General features: G+C 38.7%; 1 protein-coding gene across 13 annotated transcripts in view; it reads left to right on the top strand.

The window, feature by feature from the left end:
• EPB41L2 (erythrocyte membrane protein band 4.1 like 2) overlaps positions 1-14,163 on the top strand; it is a 210,748-nt gene that overhangs the window by 100,072 nt on the left and 96,513 nt on the right. The window lies entirely within an intron of this gene.

Raw genomic sequence — 14,163 nt, 5'->3', positions numbered from 1 at the left:
AGAGCCATGCTAATTTCAGCACTTTAACCCTCCCTAAGTGGTTTTTTTTTTAATCCTGAGTCAGATACCGACTTAAACTCGAGCTCATTTTTTTAGCTTCATTTAATTAAAAAACACTTATGACTTACAAGGCATATAATTCATTAGTGTGGATGTGACCAAAACCAATATCATTTTTTAAAGCGTCTCGTGCCTTATAATTTTGTCAGAAGAGCTTGTTGCTTTTCATAGCTAAGTTACTTTATTTACAAGAACATATGCTAGTAGTTGATGTTCACTGAAGAACCGTGTCAGCTACTTTGGATGGATGATTTCACATAACACTTGTGAGACTCTGTATGAGGTAGGTATTTAGGTATGATTGTGGGTATTCCCCTTGTTACAGTGGGCAATGTGAGGCTTAGAGAGTTTGCATAACTTGCCCAGACTTTCCCAGCTAGCTAGTGGGTGAGCCAGAATTCCAGACTTGGCAGTTTGACTCCGGACGTCATGAACCTGACCACCAAACTACCCTGTTTCATTTGCTACACGTGGGACCTCTTTTGTTCACTTAAAATATGGTCTCTAAATAGTAGTCTTTTTTGAGGGGAAGAGGGGTCTTCTCATCTATTTAAATATTAAAATTACTTTTTCTTCATTCCTTGCATTCTTGCTTATTAAAAATAGAAGTTATACTTTACAATGAAAGCATTCATTCAGCTTGGTGAAATAGACCTATCTAGTTGAACAGTAGTTTATTATATATTTAAACATGTATTAGAGTACAAGGTTGGAGGGTGCTAAGATGAATGACTCCTAGTCCTTGCCTTTATCTATTTTACTCGTTTTAGTTATAATTATTCCGATATTTCAGTTATTTCAAGAACAGGAGTGGAGAAAGAGGATTAAAAATCCTTAAAGCTCTGAGAGAGACAGGGAGGGGCTGGGGGGGGCGGGGAGACCGACTGACACTGTGTGTTTGGGGTTGGGCAGGGACAACAAGGAAAACAATGGAATGCTGGTCTGAACTTGACTCAGTTACACTTGACCACATGTCCCTTGTTTCTCCTACCTATCCTAGAAGTTAGGGTGTCTAGAATATGAGAACCAGCTTGATGATAACTTGACCTTGAGCCAGAAACCAACTTCATCTATAGAATATAAGATTGCTTAGATAATTCAGAAGGTCCCTGTTATCTCTGAATCTCTTTGTATCACCAAACCTCAAGATTTACCAGTGTGCTTTATGGTTTAAATCTATTTTTGTGGTCTTTTAAAGTCACGATGTATGTAAAAACTACAAAAATCTAGAAAATAATTGACAGTTGTATATTCACCATAAAAATTTTCATCAGATGTTCCCATGTTGCCATGTGTTTCAGATTTTTTTTTTTTTTTTTAAGAACTAAAACCTTGAAGACTTGGCTGAAGTTTCCTTTGCATCCCTCCTCTCTTGCTCTGTATGTCCCTTTTTACAGCATGTAAATCTACTTTGTTTAGCTACTGTCTAGCTTACTGTGAATGACTAAACCAGTTTCTCCATTCCTCTCCAGAGGCTCCATTTCTTTATGTAGTGTAACAATCAGTGCTTCAGTGAACATAATCATACACCTTGCCTTGTTTACTCATGCAACAGTTTGTTCAGGGTAGACACTTCATAGTGGAATTTGGATGTTGATAGGATGCAGTTTTACTTCCTCAGATTTCCCCGACACTGCAAACTGATCCCCAAAGTGGTTGTGCCAATTTAAATTCCAGTGAATAACCACCAAGGTGAATTTTTCAACATTGTCTCTACTTATTCGTAATGATTTGGCATTCATTTTGTATTTTTTAATCTAGGGTTTTTGCATATCTTACTTTTAATTTTCTTCTATCCACTTTATGAGATTTCATGACCTACTTTATAAGCCTCATAAAGTTGCGTCCCTTTTAATATTCTCTGGAAAATTTGGATAAGAGAGGGATTATCTGTTCTTTGGAGATCTGGTAGAACTTGCCTGTAAAACTATCTTGGTGTGGTGGAAAGAGGAGAGTTGGAGAGTAGGTTTTGTTGTTTTTGTTTTTGTTTTGTTGTTTATTTTAAATCATTGATTCAATTTCCTTATAGTGTTTTTTCTTGAGTCAGTTTTAGTCATTCAAATTTTTGGTCGTAACTGTCCATTTCATCTAATTTGATAAATCTGCTGGCATGAAGTTTTTCATAGCATTGTCGTCTTGTGCATTCAATTTTTATTCCATTTTTTATTTCTAGTGTTATTTGCCTTCCCCCTCATCCATTCTTCCTATAGATTTACCATTTTAATTTTTTTTTTTCAAAGAAACAACTTGGGTTTATTGTTTCTGTATTTTCTTTTCTACTTTGTAGAATTTTTTTTTCCCTTTTGCTCTTTATTTTTTCTTTGGGATTACCCTGCTGTTTTTCTAATTTCTTGAGTTGAATATTAAATATACAAGTGCTTGGCTCTAGTTTTCCCTTCAAGTATCTCTTGTTGAAAGCACAAATTTTGAACATAGGGCTTTACATTGCCACTCAATTCTTAATATTTTTGCATCCCGTTATGGGTCTTTGTTTCCTTTTATTTATTTTTTTAAAAATTTAAATTCAATTAATTAACCTATAATGTATTATTAGTTTCAGATGTAGAGTTCAGTGGTTCATCAGTCTTATGTAATACCCAGTGCTTATTACATCACGTGACCTCCTTAATGTCATTTTTGACCACTAAAGTTTTTCTAAGTGTGTTTTTAGATTTCCGAAGTGTGTGTGTGTGTGAATATATGTGTGTATGTCTTGTGGGAAGAATCTTCAGATTCCCTGTTCTATTACAGTTTGGTCTGGTGTTCAGATCTGTCCTCTTGATCAGTCTTATTAATTATGTGGCTCATGTTGTTTATCTCTATTAATTGTTTAACTGCTTAGTTTATCAACTAATATGACAGGTGTGTTGAGATCTCTCCCTATAATTATTGGTTTGATAATTTTTCTTCATATTTCTGTAAGATTATGCTTTATAAAATTTGAGGCTAGATTATTAGATGCCTACATGGACAAAATTTTTCCCTTTTTACCATCATATAGTACCTTAAAATTTATTTTGACATCAATATTACTGCTCTGGCTTTATTTTGGTTAGGATTTGCCTGGACTTTTTCAGTTTCTTTGGTTTTAGATATTGTGCCCTTGTATTTTGAAGAGACATGTTTTTTAATCCCCTTTGAGAATTTAGTCTTTTTTTTTTTTTTTTTAAGAATTTATTTGAGAGAGAGGAAGAGAGCACAAGCAGGGGGAGTAGTGGAGGGAGAGAGAGAAACAGGTTCCCCACTGACCAGGGAACCCTATGCGTGGCTCAATCCCAGGACCCTGGGATCATGACCTGAGCCCAAGGCAGAAGCTTAACTGACTGAGCCACCCAGGTGCCCTGAGAGTTTAGTCTTTTAACTGGTGAGTTTAGGCTAGCTATTTTATATGATAACTGATATGTGGCCATATTCTGCCATCTAATTTTGATTTGTCTGGTATTTTTCTTTGTTTATTGCTACTCTTTCTAGGAATATTTAAGTGTTTGATAGACACAGTTGATTTAATAAAGTCTGATATTAATCATTGTGCCTACCCACTTTTTTCCCATCTGTTTAGCACTCATTTATTAGATGTCAGATCTCATTTTGGAATGGTACAAAATAACATTCTTATCTGTATGACTATTCCCTCTTCTATGACTTTGCTACTCATGGGGAATGAAGTTGTTGGGTTGCTTGGAGCAGAGTTGAGAAAGAATGCAAAGTTAAATGCAGCAGAGTTTGCAATTAACCAAAGTTAAATTCACTGAGACTTAAATTGGTTGTAAAAGCATAGGAATCTTTATTTTTATGACTATATTAATGTACAGTTGTCTTTTCATTTAAATGATTACTTAAAATATCATTAAAAATGAACTTTTGAGAATGATAAATTTGAAATTAGTGTATAGCATGTATGTGTTGAGTAAACTTTTTTCTCCTTTTAAGTACAAAGAAAAAACGAAATGTTGAGTAGCCTTCAGTGATGTGATCCCAAAGCAGATTTCAGGTACCGGCGTTTCACTAGAATTCTAAGCAGTGTGACTTTATATCTGACCATAAGCCATAATTCATCAGTGTCATAGTAGCTCTTCTTTTTTTTTTATTAAAGATTTTTATTTATTTATTTGAGAGAGAGAGAATGAGAGAGAACACATGAGAGGGGATAGGGTCGGAGGGCAAAGCAGACTCCCTGCCAAGCAGGGAGCCCGATGCGGGACTCGATCCCGGGACTCCAGGATCGTGACCTGAGCCGAAGGCAGTTGCTCAACCAACTGAGCCACCCAGGCGCCCCCATAGTAGCTCTTCTAACAATGCACATGTTTTAAGTTGTATTTCCTATTTTGGTTGATTTTCTTTTATCCAGTGCTTCTTCCCATTTTGGTTCTCTGGTTGCTTGCTTAGTATCATTAGTATGAGTCTGATACGCATCAGACCTTCTGTTACTTCCTCTTCAGGAGCAGAGCGCAGAGGACAGCCATCATGTGGTTCGAGTGCTCTCGTGTTTCCTGTCCCAGCATTGACCTTAGACAGAGGGTGATGTGCTGATGCTGCTTATCTGTAGTTCCGCAGCTCTACACCGGAAATCAGTGTCTAAGGACTACTTGGGGAAGTATGTTGTGGGAAACCGTAGCTATTGATGAACTTGCAAGCACTCACGGAAGATGACTACAGTGTGGGAAATAAATACTTTCACTTTATTTGGTTTGGGAGATTAGATTTGTTTCCATCTGTTCATTGTCATTAAAGATTCTATTGTGACTTTTTAGATGCTGGTTATTCTTTTCTTTTTGTATGCACATGTGTCTCATTTTCAGTTAGACCTTTAGATTATAGCATCCCCACTGAAGAGGGCCTGATTGTCTTGACTTCTAGGGCACCTACAACAGTGGAGGGAAGCATGGTCTGTACAGGAGTCTCAAGGAGTTGGAATGACCTAACTTAGAGATCTTATAGAGTCAGATGAGGTTCTAGAGGGCATTCAAATGCCAGGATGGGAGGATTCAAGCTGACCTATAGAGCAAAATTTGCTGGGGAGACACAGAAGAGGTTGTAAAGTCATTGGGACAAAGGATCCAGCAAGGTCAAGAGTGCTATTTAGATTTTAGATTCTAGAGCACAGTAGGCAGCTGTGTGGCCACAGGAATTGAAGGGGGACTTTTTTTTTTTTTTAAAGATTTTATTTATTTCACAGAGAGAGACAGTGAGAGAGGGAACACAAGCAGGGGGGGTGGGAGAGGGAGAAGCAGGCTGTCCGCCGAGCAGGGAGCCCGATGTGGGGCTCAATCCCAGGACCCTGGGATCATGACCTGAGCTGAAGGCAGACGCTTAACCACTAAGCCACCCAGGTGCCCCAGGAGGGGGACTTTTTTATTCACTACATTTAAGATGCATATCAGTGGTCTTTATAGATAGGATTTCATCAGTGTGATTCGAGCATTGGGAAAGTTAGACAGTTTCCTGTTTGTGGTACCTGTCAGTACCTTTAGTCAGCAGAAGTACCCTGTTTAAGGCATTTCATGCAAATGTTACTGTACTAACTGAATAATTTTTCAGTTAGTTTTATTATTATTGTTTGGTGTCCTAACATCATCTGTTTCTCCAATTACTCCTTTAAAATAGGTAGCTATTTTTTTTATTATTGTTTGGTGTCCTAACATCATCTGTTTCTCCAATTACTTCTTTAAAATAGGTAGCTGAATCTCCATATGTCCATCTATATCCCTATATTCCTTGTTCGGTTCATTTTAGGCTTGTTTCCTCATTTTTTTCTCCTGTGGGCCATCTGAGCCTATTCTTTCTTGAACCTCAGGAATTAAATGAATAAGATTGCTCAGGGAACCAAGGCAGCACTATTTCAAAAAGTAATTATCATCTTTTGAGTCTGCATTCTTTTGAGGTAACAGTATATGTTGTTAAGAGTGGATAAAAATGCCTCACAAGTACAGTATTTGTGAGCATAAATATTGGATAAGAGGGCATTTTTAGAGAATGATTATAGTTACATGAAAAAACAATATGGAAGTGGCTTGACAGTAATTAATGTTATTTTTGGCTTATGTAACAATAAGCTTATTGCTAAGCCATGCATTAATTTTGACCCAAGGCCTAGTCTGTGTGCATTTGTTCCAAATCTTTGTGTGAAGTATTTTTTCATTGTATTTGGTGAAAATTACAATTTATATTTTATACTGGTTTATCATCTATTGATAATAAAAGTTCTCAAATATTTTTTTGGAAACTCTTGAGGATTATATATATATTTTAAAGATTTTATTTATTTATTTGACAGAGAGAGACACAGTGAGAGAGGGAACACAAGCAGGGGAGAGTGGGAGAGGGAGAAGCTGACTCCTCACTGAGGAGGGAGCCTGATGTGGGGCTTGATCCCAGGACCTTGGAATCATGACCTGAGCCAAAGGCAGATGCTTAACGACTGAGCCACCCAGACGGCCCTTGAGGATTATATTTTTTAATGAAGAAACTATAATTTCTATTCTTTGATAACATCTGTTTTTATCTTATAGGGATATTTAATGGTATGCGACAAGCTCCTTTAATACCGGAAATTGAATGGAAAGAATTCTAGGGAGTCTCCTGGGTTCTGCATGCATGTTCCAGAGACTCAGCTATAGGACTCTTGTGATCCTGCTGCTGATCATTTCTACATTCAGTGTGTTCAAACAGCGGGGCTCTTTCCTCTCAGGAAAAAATACAGTAAGATTTAGTTGAAGCCGTGGATATAAAGTCAGGAGACCTATGTTTCCTTTTCTTTTGACTCTGGATGTCTTGGGGGCAGTCACTTCCTCTTTTCTATCCTCAGATTGCAAAGTAAGAATGAGAATACTTGCTTCCTCTGTTTCTATGATTGCGCTGGTTTTACTACAGCTGATAAGTCTGTATATCTTTTGAGCCTGAAAATAAATGTGAAAGTTCCTGCAAGACTTTGGGAGCAAAAGTGAATGTGCATTCTGAGCTAGAGTTGCTCACATTTTCCTCTGGCATCTGAAAGTCGTTCCCACGTTTGATTTTAGTCTGAGAATTGAGGGCATTGTTTCTGCCCACACAGGAATGCCAGGACCAGTTTTTCCTTAGCACTGTGAATAAGGCAATTAGAATGTAGGCTCTTCTCGTCAGTGTTCTGATGATAAAAGTATTTATCAGAAAGTAGAATGTGTCAAGGTTGACTTTTCTTGTGTAGAGGACTGGTCTCAGAAGTCCAATTTGAGATCATCGCTTTTGAGTGGGTGTTATTTACTTGATTGCTTATTCTGCTTTCACTCTCCAAGGTGGTTTTTCAGACCTCTGGCACTGACCCTTACTAGGTTTATTAGTTAAATAGTTTTAACTATCTACATACTCCTGGAGGATCTAGAAGTTGTCTCACTCTATACACTCCCATAAAATGGTGTTAGATTCAAATATGGATTAGGAACTTGGAACAATTTAATTGGCACATATTATGTGCAATATAAAATTCCAACAGCATAGGGGCAGGTGGAATGCTGCTGGCTGTCTATCCAACTATCGCTTTAGCTTAAAAAATTTAAGATGATAATTCTGTCCAATAACTCGTATTGACTAAGTGGCAAGAGGCTGCCGTACCACGTGAGTGGTTGAATACTTGGTTCAGCTTGAAGAACACTAGGGAGTCACAGGAGCAGGGCAGAGCATGGCCTATTTATCATGCCCCTCTTTAGCTGGGTGTTCAGGACTCTCTCAGGAATGACCTCAGACTGTCTTTTGAACTCTATCACTAGTGGATTTTCCAAGTTTCCCCCTGCCAGCCTATTCGGTCTTCTAATTAGGCACCTCCTCAATGATTTTTTCAAGTTTCTGATCAGAACATCTCTGCATTGTGATTGCCTCTCTAGCCACATGATTTCTCACTATGGTGTCATGTCCAACTCTGTCTTCCTGTGAACTTGTTTGCACCATTAACTTGTCAGTCAGTCATTCACTGGCTTCTGAAAGAATCACTTGTATTGTGTTGAAAAACTGGTAAACTCTTGCATTGTTGTTTGATTTTTCTCCTGTTATTTCTTCACCTGGATTGTTAGTTCCTTGAGAAAAGGACCTTTCTTCTCTCTCCCCATGGGGCATTAACACTGGACTTTATACACTACTCATAGAATGTAATTGTTGCTTTATTTTTTCTCTACTTTCTTGTATATGTATACAATTTTCATCCTTCTTATCTAAGCCAAGTGATCACACTTCCTTATTTATGTTCCCAATTTTTCTCTCCACCCTCCAATTAGAAAAGATTTGGGTGTGCGTATAAATATGTGTATCCTCCCTGCTCCCCCCACCCCCCCACCCCTTATTGCTACTTCTGTCTACCACTGCCCTGCTTTTTAAATACTTAGAAACAGCAGGCTAACTTCTAATAGAAACACTTCAAGGGCTTGAATGAATGAGAACAATTAAGCTCGTGTAAAAGGCTGTGAAACCGCTAGGGGAGAGCCGGGCAGAGGCAGGTGAGGTGTGGCCCTGGCCCTGTAGGAGCTCAGGACCTGTCCAGGATGTCAGACTGCCAGAGCAGATGAGTGCTTTCACTTACATGGGAGCAGTCGTGGGGCGTGGCTTGCTGGCCGAGGGTAGGCTGGGCGTGGAGGGCATATAATGAATACCTTATTCCCTGCCTCTCTTTACCAGTGCTGCTCTTAGGCACACAGTTCTCATTTCCAGGCAGGCAAGAATGCTATCACATGCTTTATCCTTTCTTTCTCCCTTACTTTTGCTTTCAAAAGCTGGGGGTTGCCCTTGTGTCAATGGTATTTTGAAAGCATTAAATGTGACACTGGAAAGTAACTTCTCACCCTGAGTGACCATCTTCACATCATTTTGAAGGCAACTTCCTTCTCTTCCTGGCCCTTTCTCACGCATGCCGCTGGGCAAAGCTAACTCCTTGGTCATTTACCACTTAATACCAGGTAATACGTTTTCACTCTAACCTGAGGGAGGTGGTAGAACAGGCACCAGGTCATTGAATTATTTTTCTGTTTTGGAAGGTTTGGAAAATTATTTGAAGGTTTATTAGTAAGATTAGAAATGCTGGGGAAGGTCATTTTCAGAATAAGGTTTGTACTTTAAAATCTGTTCTGATACATTTTTCTCATTCACTAAAATATATGGGCATTAAAAATTTTTAGCTCTTTGGGGCAGCTGGGTGACTCAGTCAGGTAAGCATCCGATCTTGATTTCGGCTCAGGTCATGATCACAGAAGTCGAGAGACTGAGCCCCATGTTGGGCTCCGTGCTCAGCAGGAAGTCTGCATGAGATCCACCCCCCCCGCCCCCCCGACACTCTGTCTCTCTCAAAAAAAATTTTTTTTTAGTTCCTTGGCAGGATTCATCAAATGAAGAAATGCAATGTTATTTCTCTCAGCCAATAAAAAACATAAAAAATCTTTTAACGCACTATTCAGAATCCCTCTGTTTTTGTTACTCTTATTTTTAGTTACCTTTCTTTATTCTGAGGAAATTAAAGATGAGGTACCTGACTTGTATTTCTCAACTGTAGAAATTTTGTTGAATATTCCCCTCCCTGATCCCATCTCCTTGTTGCCCCTCCCCCTCCAGATTCCTATGGAGGTGTGTGTAGAGCTTGAAGGGGGTCAGGGATTTGGGAATCCCTGTGTTTATTTCACAAATGATGGGGCCATTCACTTCATCCTGTCCCTTCTACAGCAGGATACATACTCTGGTCCAGTAAGAACATGGACAGAATGTATCATTAATATTAGTATTTATAGTACCATATATTACAGTATACTAACATTTGGATCTTAAAGGGTTTGAATTCAATATAACATCATAAAATCTGATGTATAAAAAGCACCAGATTAACTCAGAAAAAATTTCTTCATGCAAGGTAGCTAAATGAGTCAAGCATTGGTAAAGGATCTGTCAGATTGCTGTTTTTATGATTTGTTTCATTATGTTCTACAACAGTTATACATGGACTCTGACAGAAAAGTTATGAGGAATATTACTTTTAACTTTTTTTTTTAAACTCTCATATTCTTCAGAGGCACCTCCAGACAAAAGCTCCATTCTGCTTATTCATGGCATCTCCCAACTGCATTTCATTTATGGAATATGCCATTTTAACCTGTTTTGAGGTTGAGTCTGATTTTGTGTATCCCCTAGTTATTTACTTAGGAAAATTCATTTGAATTTTATGATCTGTTTGTCATATTGATCTCTTTTCATATTTCTGTCAGCAGCAATTTAAAGTGAATCAAATAAGAATGCTCTATAAGCTATTCTTGTGTAGCACAGAAAGCCTATGTGAATCAAATGTCAAAATACATTCTAAGCAAATATTTGCAGAGGATGTGCTAGCCTACAGAAGTTGCTGCTTCTGGTTTTTGAAATAAGTCCTAGTGGACATGGTACTGAGCAACATTTAAAAGAAGATATTAAAAAAATTTTGAAATAAGTCCTAGTGGACATGGTACTGAGCAACATTTAAAAGAAGATATTAAAAAAATTTGGCTAGAAGTTTGATACCAGCCTCTATTTATCTAACAGTTTTAGTCACTTTTAAAGAGATTATACTTTTTCATAGATTTATGCCAACTCCTGCTATTTACAGTGAATAATAGAAAAAGTTAGACAAAAAGTTGTATTTTCATTTCTTAGGAATTATTTTAATGCCTGGGTTGCTGATGTCCCTTCATGATGATATGTCATTTTTAAGAAAATAGGAAGTTAAGAAAGTCATATTTGCACAGTATTTTGCAAATTTGGTTTTAAAAATCATATTCAGTTACATATATCTTGTGTTCAGAAATAATTTTTATCCCCAAATATTGATTTGGTTCCTACTTTTGCTGAGAAGATAAAAATTGAAGATACTATTTTTCCTCTCAAGCTGCTTATGAATTTTACTTTCAAGGGTAAACTATACATACAAAGCCAAGAGTATGATCTTAACGTAATTGATAAAGTACTGTTTAGGGGTTAGATAAATAACATAGAAGTATCACATCATGGACTAAAATTGGCAACTCTTCACTGGGGAGAAAGGAACTCCTCTAGATTTTGAAGAATGAAATATTTAGGAAAACCCAGCAACACCTAGCCCATTACATTTTTTATTTACAAATGGCTCTATAGTAATATCCAAGCAGAAATAGGGGGTTATAAGAATAGATTTTAATGCCGACTTCCTCCTTGGTCAGGGATAGCTTGATAGTAAACCTTGGTTGGGAGCAAGCCAGTGTTGCTAGTTTTGACTCAGGCTTTTCTTGGCTTGGCTCTAACTAGAAATCCTCCCATTTTACAATTCAGTGTATCACTGGGGTCACTTCTGCTAAACATCACGGAAGAGGTGGGCTCGGAGAGGTTGTGAAGAAAACATGAAACATAAATGCATGGACTTGATCTCCCAGCCTTTTTCAATCTGCTTTCCAAAATTTCATTGGCACAGATTCTGTTCTTTTTTTCCCCACCCCCATCTCAGGGTGGGGGAAAAAAATGAATATATGCATGTGTGCTCTTACATCATTTTCTATTCTAACTAGCTTCCAGATGGAGCAGAAGTAAATGGGTTATGTTTAATCTACCGTCTTTAATTGGCAGTCCACTTTCTACTTAAGAAAATTTGAGCAATGAGCACATTTGAACTCTAGGATGAAGTGAGGTAGGCCATCCTCCTCAATATAGCACATATCCTAGCTCTCAGGAGGCTCTTGGGTTCTCTTGCCATAGAAAGACTTTTACTTGGTTGTGGTAGCTTTAGCAGCGTCTGTTTTGATATTTTGTTCATTATTTTCTCACAGATGCTTTTTGTTAGTTTATTTTCTTGTCTCATTATTTCCTGCAGGTGTCTGGATAATCCATTTTATTCTGCATGTGGAGGTGGGTCATAGGAAATGGAAGGATGGGAACGCTATTCTACTGAAAATGTTTTACTGGTTTTTGTAATAGGTGTAATTCATTTCTTAATTCATTTGATTTGGGTCATTATCTGTTACCTAAAGGTATGGTTTTGTTCACCAAGCGTTTGTGGACCAAGCATTGGTGATCCTGCTGAGGAGTAGTGGGTCTCCTGGTTAGAGCCTGTGCAGCAGAGGGTAAAGGCTGCCTACCGGGGTTCAGGCTGGATTTCAGGCTGCTTTCCAATAGGAAGAAGCTGTTCTGGATGTGGTGGTTTGGGAAAGTATCCAATGTTAACATTTCTATAAAGCTTTTTTCCCCCTAAGATTGATTTATTTATTTTAGAGAGGGGAGAGAGGGGCCAAAGGAGAGGGGGAGAGAGAATCTCCAGCAGAAACCCTGCTGAGGGAGGAGCCCGAAGCAGGGCTCGATCTCACGACCCTGAGATCAGGATCTGAGCCAAAACCAGGAGTCAGACACTTAACAGACTGAGCCACCCAGGTGCCTCTCTGTAAAGCTTTTTAATTTGTGGAATTTTATCTCATTTTCCCCACAGAACTTGATGGAGGGAAGGTGAGCTGTTATAGACCAAGCTCTGTGTTGGTATAGTAGTTCTCAAATTTAAACTTAAAGTTCGCTTCATTTCAACATTTTGAAATCTGGATATATCTTGCAATATATGTCAAAAGAAACTTAGATTACTGTTTTCCCCTGCCTTGCTGAAGTCTTTCATAATTTTGTAGAGTTGATAATAATATTTGAAGTTTGCAGAGTAAGCTCACAGTGTTGACCAGTAGGATGCCGCAGGGGCTGGGGGCTTCAACAAGATAGGACATGGGAGATCATTGTGTAGGGTCTGGTTCGGGGCATACATGCATACCTTACTTCTTTATTCACTGTGCCCAAGGCAGTCAGGGAGAAGACGGTTGGCCCTTGCTGTGATCAGCCCTATGAACAGAATCATTAGAATGCCAGGAAGTGATTTACAGTTAAAGATAACTGCCAGGAAGAATGAAATGTGTACAGGTGATTGGTCAACTGATTCTCTTCTTCATAATAAAGTCCTTGAATGATGCCAGGTGATAATCCTAAAATATCTTTGTGAGCATGAAATTCAGAGCAAGGGGTATTACATCAACATGGTAACTGGTGTCTTCAACCCACTTGTAGCTTGATCCAAAGCCACTGTTGGAGGGTGAATACATCTGCCAAGGTCAAGAATAATTATGCTTTTAGGCCAAGTATCCTTCATCCAAGTGATGCTGATATATTCTCACTTTTTGTTGTTCCCACTCCTTCCCCTCCAAGAAGCCCATTTGGGTCTGTAAACTGGGATTACACACACACACACACACACATGCTTTCCTCTCTCCCTGCATACACACACACACACACACACACACACGCTTTCCTCTCTCCCTCCTTCCCTCCCTCCCTAACATTTTAGACATGCATTCCTGGGTTTCCACACACACACACACACACACACACACACACACACACACACGCTTTCCTCTCTCCCTGCATACACACACACACACACACAAACACACACACACACACGCTTTCCTCTCTCCCTCCTTCCCTCCCTCCCTAACATTTTAGACATGCATTCCTGGGTTTCCCCCCCCCCACACACACACACGCTTTCCTCTCTCCCTGCATACACACACACACACACACACACACGCTTTCCTCTCTCCCTCCTTCCCTCCCTCCCTAACATTTTAGACATGCATTCCTGGGTTTCCTGCAGTCAGAACATTGACCCCTCATATGTGTTGATTTTACTTAGCATAACGTTTACTGGGGAACCTATCTCTAAGTTCTGTTGGAAACTGTACCATGGACTTCAGTATTTCTAGCTGGGTGTGTTATTCACCTGATAGACTTAGGATGGGAGTTCATGTTGGGAAGAATGATTGACCTGAAACTTATTTGCCAGGCAAAAATATTATTTCTCTTGGAAAAAATTGTGATTTTCAAATAGATGTCACGTGTCACTTTGCATTTTAGGGAAGAAATAATACAGGATGGCATGGGGTTGACCATTTGGGTATTCAAATACATAGTGCAGAGAGGCACTGTAAAGGAAGTTTCCAGTTTATGAACAGGTTGTCTGGACATGCCATACATCAGCAAATGATTTATTTGGAAAGTGTGCTTTCATATAGAGACAATGTACAAATGATTACATTTCCAGGTCGATTTGTGAAAGTCCATACCTTACGT

The sequence above is a fragment of the Mirounga angustirostris genome, unplaced genomic scaffold (assembly GCF_029215605.1).
Source record: "Mirounga angustirostris isolate CCGP_5_RB_7025 unplaced genomic scaffold, mMirAng1.0.hap1 SCAF_8, whole genome shotgun sequence".
In the NCBI taxonomy this organism is placed as follows: domain Eukaryota; kingdom Metazoa; phylum Chordata; class Mammalia; order Carnivora; family Phocidae; genus Mirounga; species Mirounga angustirostris.
The sequence above is the reverse complement of the archived record's forward strand: the minus strand, read 5'-3'. Positions and strand labels throughout refer to the sequence as shown.